Below are 8,546 nucleotides of genomic sequence, written 5' to 3'. Positions count from 1 at the left end.
GTTATGCCAGTGTTTCTAACCTTATTTTAGGCAAGGCACCCTTTCAATTCATGAAAAGTTCCAAGGCACCCCAAACCAGCAAGCAGTAATATTGTGTAAATGGTAGATGAAAGATTCCACTGACTAACATTCATTTATCAATTTAGACAAATATGTATTATATTACATAATTTATTTGTCAGCCACGTTTCCGCGGCACCCCTGAGGGGGACCTGTGGCACCCCAGGGTGCCCCGGCACCCCTGTTGAGAAACACTGAGTTATGCAATCAAAAGATGTCACGTCTGCAGGATAATGGATATTGACAGGTTTATCTGTGCTTAGATGTGATGCATGATCGAGTATTCCAAGGTAGCCCACATTTATGTTCTGCCTAATGCCTATGACTGTCTCTTGGTGTTCTGGTTACCACATATTCTATGGAATTGTGGTGATATCGGGTGACCAAATTGGGTGACGCACGTCAGTTATTGCTTAAGACTCCCCATAAAACAGTATATAAACTCAGTTAGGGGGTACACAAATTCAAACCTGTGTAGGTCACAGAAGAAAGAAGCAGATCCACAATGACAACTTTACGCCTGTGTGTTTTACTTGGGCTGCTTATTGCAGTTCACGCCAACCCAACACCGATGGACTTCAAGATGCCAAGTGAAACAGAGATTGTGACCAACCCAGCTCCCATGGACAACTATGAACCAAACATTGCAGACGAGGATGCAGCCACGGTATATTGAATTTAATCAAATTTATCTCCCGAAGACTTTGCACTTTGTACTGAACATTTTGTGCCAGTCTCTATTTTAGAGGATGGAGAATTTTTAAGCCAGACTGTAAAAACTAGTTTCCTCTAACAATCTTGTATTTTTTTTACATAATCTATGTCCAGTTAGGTCAAGGTTATATATGGAGCAATCCCTATTCCATACATTAGTTACAGCTTTAAGGGGTATGCCACTATTTTGGGTCTGAATACGGTTAAAATTGATGCCCTGGATTTATAAAGGTGGTAAAGTGTCGTATTTTTCATGTTGGGCATTGTCTTGTTTTATGGAGGGAGTAAGTATCTAAGCTAGTGAGAGTCAATGGATCACACATGCTACAGTGATCCATTGACTTTCACTAGCTTAGCAACATACTCCCTCTTTTAACTTGTCTTAAAGCAAGACAACGCCTAACATGAAAATAAGACACTTGACCACCTTTATAACCCCGGTCAACGATTTTAACTGTAGTTTATGCCCCAAAATAGTGGCATACCCCTTTAATGAAGTAAGAAATCCTAACAGCTGAAGAGGAAAATAGCTCAGTTTCCTTAACAACTTGTTTTATAACTATAAATATAAATATTTGTTTTGCAGGACTACCTGAGGCGTTTCTACAATTTGACTGAAGAAAGTGGGAGCTGGGCTAGGTCCAGCGTCCAAATGAGCGCGTGGGAGCTGAAACTGAGAGAGATGCAGGAGTTCTTTGGTTTGCGTGTGACGGGAACGCTGGATGCTGAAACCCTGGAGACCATGAATAAGTCCCGCTGTGGAGTCGCTGACAAGGCTGCGCATACAACGTTTACTGGGCACAAGTGGCTGGTCAATAACCTCACTTACAGGTCAATACACTCATAGCATGTCTGTGAAGATATAAAAGTAACTAAGAGCACTGTCTTTCTTTTCTTCTCTTTTCTTTTCTTTTCTTTTCTATTATTTCTTATGGGGATTAGCACCCAGTTGCTCTTTGTTGTTGTTGAGTTTAGCACGCTATAAAGTTTATTGATATCTTTGGAGAGCCTCATTCATACAGGTCATGATAGCCAGCAGAGCTACACAGTAGAAATTGGGTGTCTATATTTCAGAGTCATCTGATCCAGAGTGGGCTGGACTGGCCATCTGGCATAGCAGGCATTTCCCGGTGGGCCCCCCTGCACCCTCGTGGACTCCTGTTTTCAGAAATGTAACAAAAACAAAAAGAAAGGGGCCTACGAGCCTGCGGGGCCCATCAGTGAGTCAGTTCTGCGCCACTAATTATGAGGGGCCCCCTTAAGCCAAAAGTGTCCGGGCCCTATTTCTCCCCCCAGACCAGCCCTGCATCCAGAAAGAGGCCCGATTCGAAACAGGGAAGGCAGCTGTCCTTCCAGTGAGCTAACTGGACATCGAGTCATGAAGTGTGGATCGAAACGAAAAAATGCTTTATTTCCTCTCTCGGCAGTTGACTGCATTTGTGGGCGTAACGAGGATATTTCGAGGATACATCAGATGCTGACTTCGCTGCCTTGGTACCCAACATGCTGTGCGCCACCTCCCTCTCAACCGGAAACCTGAAAAACAAACATGGCTACTACCCAAACTACTACCTTACCATACTCTTTATTCTGACACTTATGTATGTAGATATTGAAAATCGAATGCATAAATCAACATTGTAGTATCTAAATATGCGGTCGCTAGATCTATTTATAGCCTATTTTACGATTCCGCCGTCTGACGATCATTCACCGTTCAAATAGCATGCGTAAGCTATGCGCTAACGTGATGAACGTAACTCCCGCCATAGAATCGCAAGAATCACCGTAACATCAAATGCGCAAGGCGGCGCACTCGTTAGTGCCGTTCGTAACGGCTGCCTCATCAGCTAACTTCGCCTCTCTGATCAGTGACCTGTTTATGTAGGAGGAGAGTCATCGAGTCACTGCCTCCCGTTTCGAATTCAGCCAGAGTGCTTACAACACTGAAGAGAGTCACATTACTCATACAGTGGAGTCAAACGCTGTGTAGAATTCTGCTGATGGGCAGTGTAATATCAACTCTGCAGGTCTTTTTAGTCACACTTACACAATATTGAGTAGCATTAACTCTGATTAAAATGTAACACTGACCAAAGGGTGGGATTAACAGTATTTTTTTTGTTGGATCACACAAATTGAATTAATTACAATTTAAAAAAAAAAAAGTGTATGTGACTTTCGTGTATCTATCTTTTACAGTCATAACGTTCAATTTTACTTGTTTGTAGAGCATCAATTAATTAATAAAAATGTGATAGGTGTGCTCACTGACGTGTCCATCTATCTTTTAGAATTGAGAACTACACTCCAGATATGCCTAAGGCTGAGGTGGACAGTGCCATGGAGAGAGCACTGAAGGTCTGGGCTGATGTCACACCTCTGACGTTCAAGAGACTCTACAGTGGGATAGCTGATATCATGATATCATTTGGCACCAGAGGTAAACACAGATTGTAAACATAATTATTAAGCATGTGATGTTTATTAGCATCCCCAATATCGCCTTGTTAAGTCCTACTGCATAAATTCAGCGCAGTATGATTGGCTGGGCAGGCACAAGTAAAATGCCACTCATTTACTGCAAAAGGGCAAAGATGTCTCAAATGCTTCTTAAACTGATTTGGCTGCTATTAACTGTTGGTTAAGCGTAATGATTAGATGCCAAACAAGGCTAAAGATAATGTAAATAACTGGATAGCATCAGGCACTTATCCACATGAAAATGTAATCTGTAGTGTAATGAGGTAGACTAATAATACAATGCAAACATGCTGCTATTGACATCTAAGGGAATGTGCCAATTTGGCAATGACATGATAGTTGTGTACATGGAGGTTATTCCTCTCACATCCTAATGTTGGTTTGTGGTGTTTGTAGACCACGGCGATGGCTACCCATTTGACGGCCCAGACAAGACTTTAGCCCATGCCTTTGCGCCAACCAGTGGGATCGGAGGGGACGCTCATTTTGATGACGATGAGACTTTCACTTTTGATTCCCAAGAAGGTAAAGCACTTCAATTTTTGCTCCCTGTATGAATATCTCTTTAACGGTCTAGTGTGTAATTTTTATTTATTAGTTTATTTCCAGAATGTATGTTGCCTATTCACGAATGCTATCTTTTTTTAATGAATATTTACTACTACCATCAAGTTGTAAGTGTTCAAAATGGCTTCGAAATGTACACTTTTTATATGATGACATAAACATCGGTCTGCGATACCTACTCTAGTCAGACCAGTAAATAATAGTTTGTTCACTTCGTAAATATTCATGTAAAAGATACACTTTATGAATGGTCACAGTGATGAACTACACAGAGCTCCGAAATGACTAAAACAAATGTAAAATGATCCTGTTGTCCAGCCCAAGTAGATGTGACCGTTTTGTTACTTCATATTATCACATTCTTTGCTGATCAATCATTTTATTTAACTTGATGTGTATGTCATTAAAATCAAACAACAACAATGCAGTTACTGCCTTATTGATTTGTAGGGCAGTAGGGTTGTGGGTGTGTTCTGGCTGTCATGCCAATGATCTACAGTCAGAATTACTACCGTCAGCATTAAGTCTGGAAATGAATGACAAAATGTAAAGTATTCTTGGGCCTTTCACAGGCAGGTAGGCCAACAGTCTGACATGTCATTGTATTGCTGCAGGGTATAACTTGTTTCTGGTGGCTGCCCACGAATTTGGGCACTCGTTGGGCTTGGGCCACTCCAAAGACCGTGGGGCCCTCATGTACCCAAACTACATCCCAAGAGATCCCAAGCGCTTTGTTCTCCCACAGAGTGACGTTTTGGAAATACAATCCATTTACGGTAAGTCTGAAGATCAGTTTCAAGTCATTTGATTTTAACAACAAAAACAACAACAACAACAACAACAACAACAAATGTGATGGGCGAGACGTAGTAAGAGGTTTCATATTTATGTGTAACAGGTGAAAACCCAAACCCAGAGCCAGGCCCTACTCATCCCACAACACCTGAAGCTTGTGACCCAAAGCTTGAACTTGACGCTGTTACCACTCTGAGAGGAGAGATGATCTTCTTCAAGGGGAGGTACTGACACTAAAAATACGTTAATACATTTTTTCACTACTACTCGCAAACTTTGCCCTGATAGGCCATATTCTAGAACTACTGCTATTGCTACCTCTATATCTACTACTACTACGACAAATAGTAATAATTATTAGTAGTAGCAATAGCCGTTGTTGTGGCTGTAATAACAATTTTAATAACAGTACAGGGGTGGAGCTATAGGGGGTACGAGCAGGGCAACTGCCCAGGGGCCAGGACCCTCCCGTACGGTTGGAGGGGGCCATATTGTGACCTTGGCAGGCCCTATAGTGGGCCTTACATTGTCTTGCCATGGGGCCCTGTGTGCATTTGTTCAGCCACTGTAATGGTACAAATAATTGTTGTAGTTCTAGTAATCAAATTAATTATCAATCGTAGAAGTAGTAGTAAAAGTACAGTTTGTGGTTTAATATGTGTTACTGTTAGTGTCCTTCCAATTGCTTTGGATGTTTCATGAATTTGTCTGTTTATTTTTGTGCAGCTTCTTCTGGCGTAGTTACCCACTGAGACCAAACCCAGAGCAGCACCTCATTAAGAGTTTCTGGCCTGGTGCCCCAGAGAACATCGATGCCGCCTACGAGAACCCGTACACCCAACGAGTTTACCTCTTCAAAGGTGAGCATGACATGCCCATGATTCTGGTGATACCATGAAACGGATGCCAGATAATGCTCGACGTAGAACTTTAGAAATTCTCACACCAGTACGGACATCTCAAGCAGACACACTGCACTTCTTGCTGATGTAATAGCTTGAATCTCAAAAGAAAGTGAATAAAGTCAAGTCAAGTCAAGTCAAGTAGGTTTTATTGTCAATTTCTTTACATGCACTGGTCATACAAAGAATTTGAAATTACATTTCTTGCTTTCCCATACAGACATAGACTAATTAAGGTAAGGACATAGACAGTATAGACATAGACAGTACTTATACATGGACTTAAGACAGTATGGACATAGACAGTGCTCATACAGACATTTAAAGTGCAAGACTGGACAACAGAAGACTTGTAGAGGACATACATTAAGAGGTATTTGTTGTGTTTTTTGTGCTTTTCCTAAAAAAAGTCCTTTATAGCGTTCTGACATGGTAATAGTAGCATTTTGAAGAAAATAAATATAAAAAGGTCTGTCAAGTACACCAGCAGCAGTGTGTGTGTGTGTGTGTGTGTGTGTGTGTGTGTGTGTGTGTGTGTGTGTGTGTGTGCACTAAAGAGGCACTCATCAGATTTGTTTTCTCATTTTTAATCGCCTCACATCACAGACGTTTCGGGCTTACACCCTTCTTCAGTGTGAAATGGCGATTTCGCCTTTGACCCCAGTAGGTGTGACTTAAATAAACTTAGTTACCCAAAATGCCACCGCAGGTGTCTCCAAAAATGCCTTCTTTTGAGATTTGAGTTCATTCATTGACGAAGTTAAGCACCCAGTGTAAAGTATAAGAAGACAAGGTGTTGAGCGTGCTTCCTGATCCTTCTTTGATGTAATAGCTTGGACATGTGCAGGGGCAGTCCTGGGCTCGGGCTGACCGGGCAATTGTTAAAAGGTGTTATTTCTACACTATTGAAAAGAAAATAAAGGTCCGCAACACTGTTAAATGCTCCCAAATATTTAATGGCACGACGTTTCGGACTAACCGTCCTTCATCACAGTGCACTTCAACGTCGTGCCATTAAATATTTGGGAGCATTTAACAGTGTTGCGGACCTTTATTTTCTTTTCAGTTATCTTACATTTGGTCCAGCACCTGTGCCACTGATGTGCGCGCATTCTTTGACTTTCTGGATTTCTACACTGTTGTAGAAAAAGTTGTTCCACACCGTTGTAATAATAACATTTACAATAAGTGGTTTTGGTTTAGCGTTTTTTGACTTTTTTTTCCGCCTGAGGTGGGGCCACCACGAAAGGGGTGGGCATCGGGCGGGAACGTCGCCCGGGGGCACAACTCATTGTAGGACTGCCACTGAACTTGTGATATGGTCTGCCGACAGCCAGCATACTGAATTTTAGCTCACTTGTTAGCGTTTCTGCCTCCCACGCCAATTTTACTGTGAGGTTGTGGATTTGGAGAGATGTCCTTGACTATAGTCTACTTTAGTTACAATCACAAAGTATTTCTTGTCATAAGAACAGAAGCCTCATAATTCTATATATATATCATATCCACTGTGATTTCAGGTCAGAAGGTCTGGGCAGTTTATGGCTATGACATCGACAGGGGTTACCCCAAGAGCCTGAGCAGTGTGGGCCTGCCAGACAAGGTGAAGAGGGTGACAGCCGTGCTCAGTGACCACAACGACGGAAAAACTTTTCTTTGTTGGCAAGTACTACTACAGGTATGTAATAGCCTTCCTCCTCTGGTCCACAGCAAGCCCTGCGTGTGCCAGCTTAATTGTGTCTTTACAAAAAAAGAGGTATCGCACACCAATAAAGTCTTTCTTGAGGTGCTGGCTTCCTGAGCATATAAATGTTAAAGAAAATGATAAGAATGCCGCACACTCTGCTCCATGTTTTATTGGTGAAGTGACGTTTCGGCCGTCAGGCCTTCTTGCTTTGTAAGTTTGAAGAAGGCCAGACGGCCGAAATGTCACTTCACCAATAAAACATGGAGCAGAGTGTGCAACATTCTTATAATATTCTTTAACAGCGTAATTGTGTCTCCCAAATCCCCTTACATTTCCTTTGAGATAAAATCACAGAACTGAACTGGTGCTCTGATCTTCTCTAAATAAACCGTTTGTACTCTTGATTCTATTCAGCTATGATGAAGTACAGGAGGCCATGGATGAGGGTTACCCCAAAAAGGTTGAACATGAGTTTCTAGGATTCAACGGAAAAGTCACAGCGGCAGTTACTTTCAAAGGTGGGTACTAGTATGCAGACACAAAAGGCTAGCACTTAAGAATTACTTCATATGAAGTATTTATTCATAAATTAGCGTTTCATGGAAAGGAATAGTATCTTGGATCTGATGATCAGATTTGAAAATCCTAACCCTAACCCTTAGTTAACACTTTGCTCACTATATGTAAGCTATTGTTGTTATCATAGAAATAATAATACCGGACAATGAGCAACAAAGTGATAGTTAAAGGTTAATTAATGTATGAACAATGTGTCACTGGATGTCATCTTATGAAGCATTGTTGTTTAACCCCTTAGCGCAGAACCTCTGTTATAACCTTACTGTCACCAAAATTGCAATGGCTATGTCTTCATCTGTTACTTAAGGCTCTCAGTAATGTCAATGCCAATGCAGTGGAGTATTTTCAGCAAACAGTGAATAGGCCCGCCAGCGACCCCATCTACAATAAGAGGCTATGGAAGAATAGGACTGCAAATGGCATTTTACGTGTACGTGACTGTAATAACACTGTTCCTCTTTCTCTTTCCGTGTTCCTCTTTCTTTTTCCAGGTTTTGCCTACCTTTACAGCGGCCCCATCATGTACGAGTTTAGCCTTGGCTCAAGAAAGCTGTTCCGTGTGCTGCCAGCAAGTTACATGCTGAGCTGTTAGCCTACATGTAGACGGCACTGCCAATGCATCATGCAAATGTGTCATTACTTTGAAGAGGGTGTGTGGCACACTGGATTAGTCACTGACATAAAAAAATGTTCATGTTTCATGCGTTATATCTTTAGTGATATAAATGGAATTTATCATAAATTATTTATTTTCTATA

At 41.5% G+C, this 8,546-nt stretch overlaps 1 pseudogene; it reads left to right on the top strand.

Moving 5' to 3' along the window:
• The first annotated feature begins 522 nt into the window (after positions 1-522).
• LOC134439157 (matrix metalloproteinase-18-like) lies at positions 523-8,546 on the top strand (annotated as a pseudogene).

The sequence above is a fragment of the Engraulis encrasicolus genome, chromosome 22 (genome assembly GCF_034702125.1).
Source record: "Engraulis encrasicolus isolate BLACKSEA-1 chromosome 22, IST_EnEncr_1.0, whole genome shotgun sequence".
NCBI lineage: Eukaryota > Metazoa > Chordata > Actinopteri > Clupeiformes > Engraulidae > Engraulis > Engraulis encrasicolus.
This window is presented reverse-complemented; position numbering and strand designations above follow the sequence as displayed.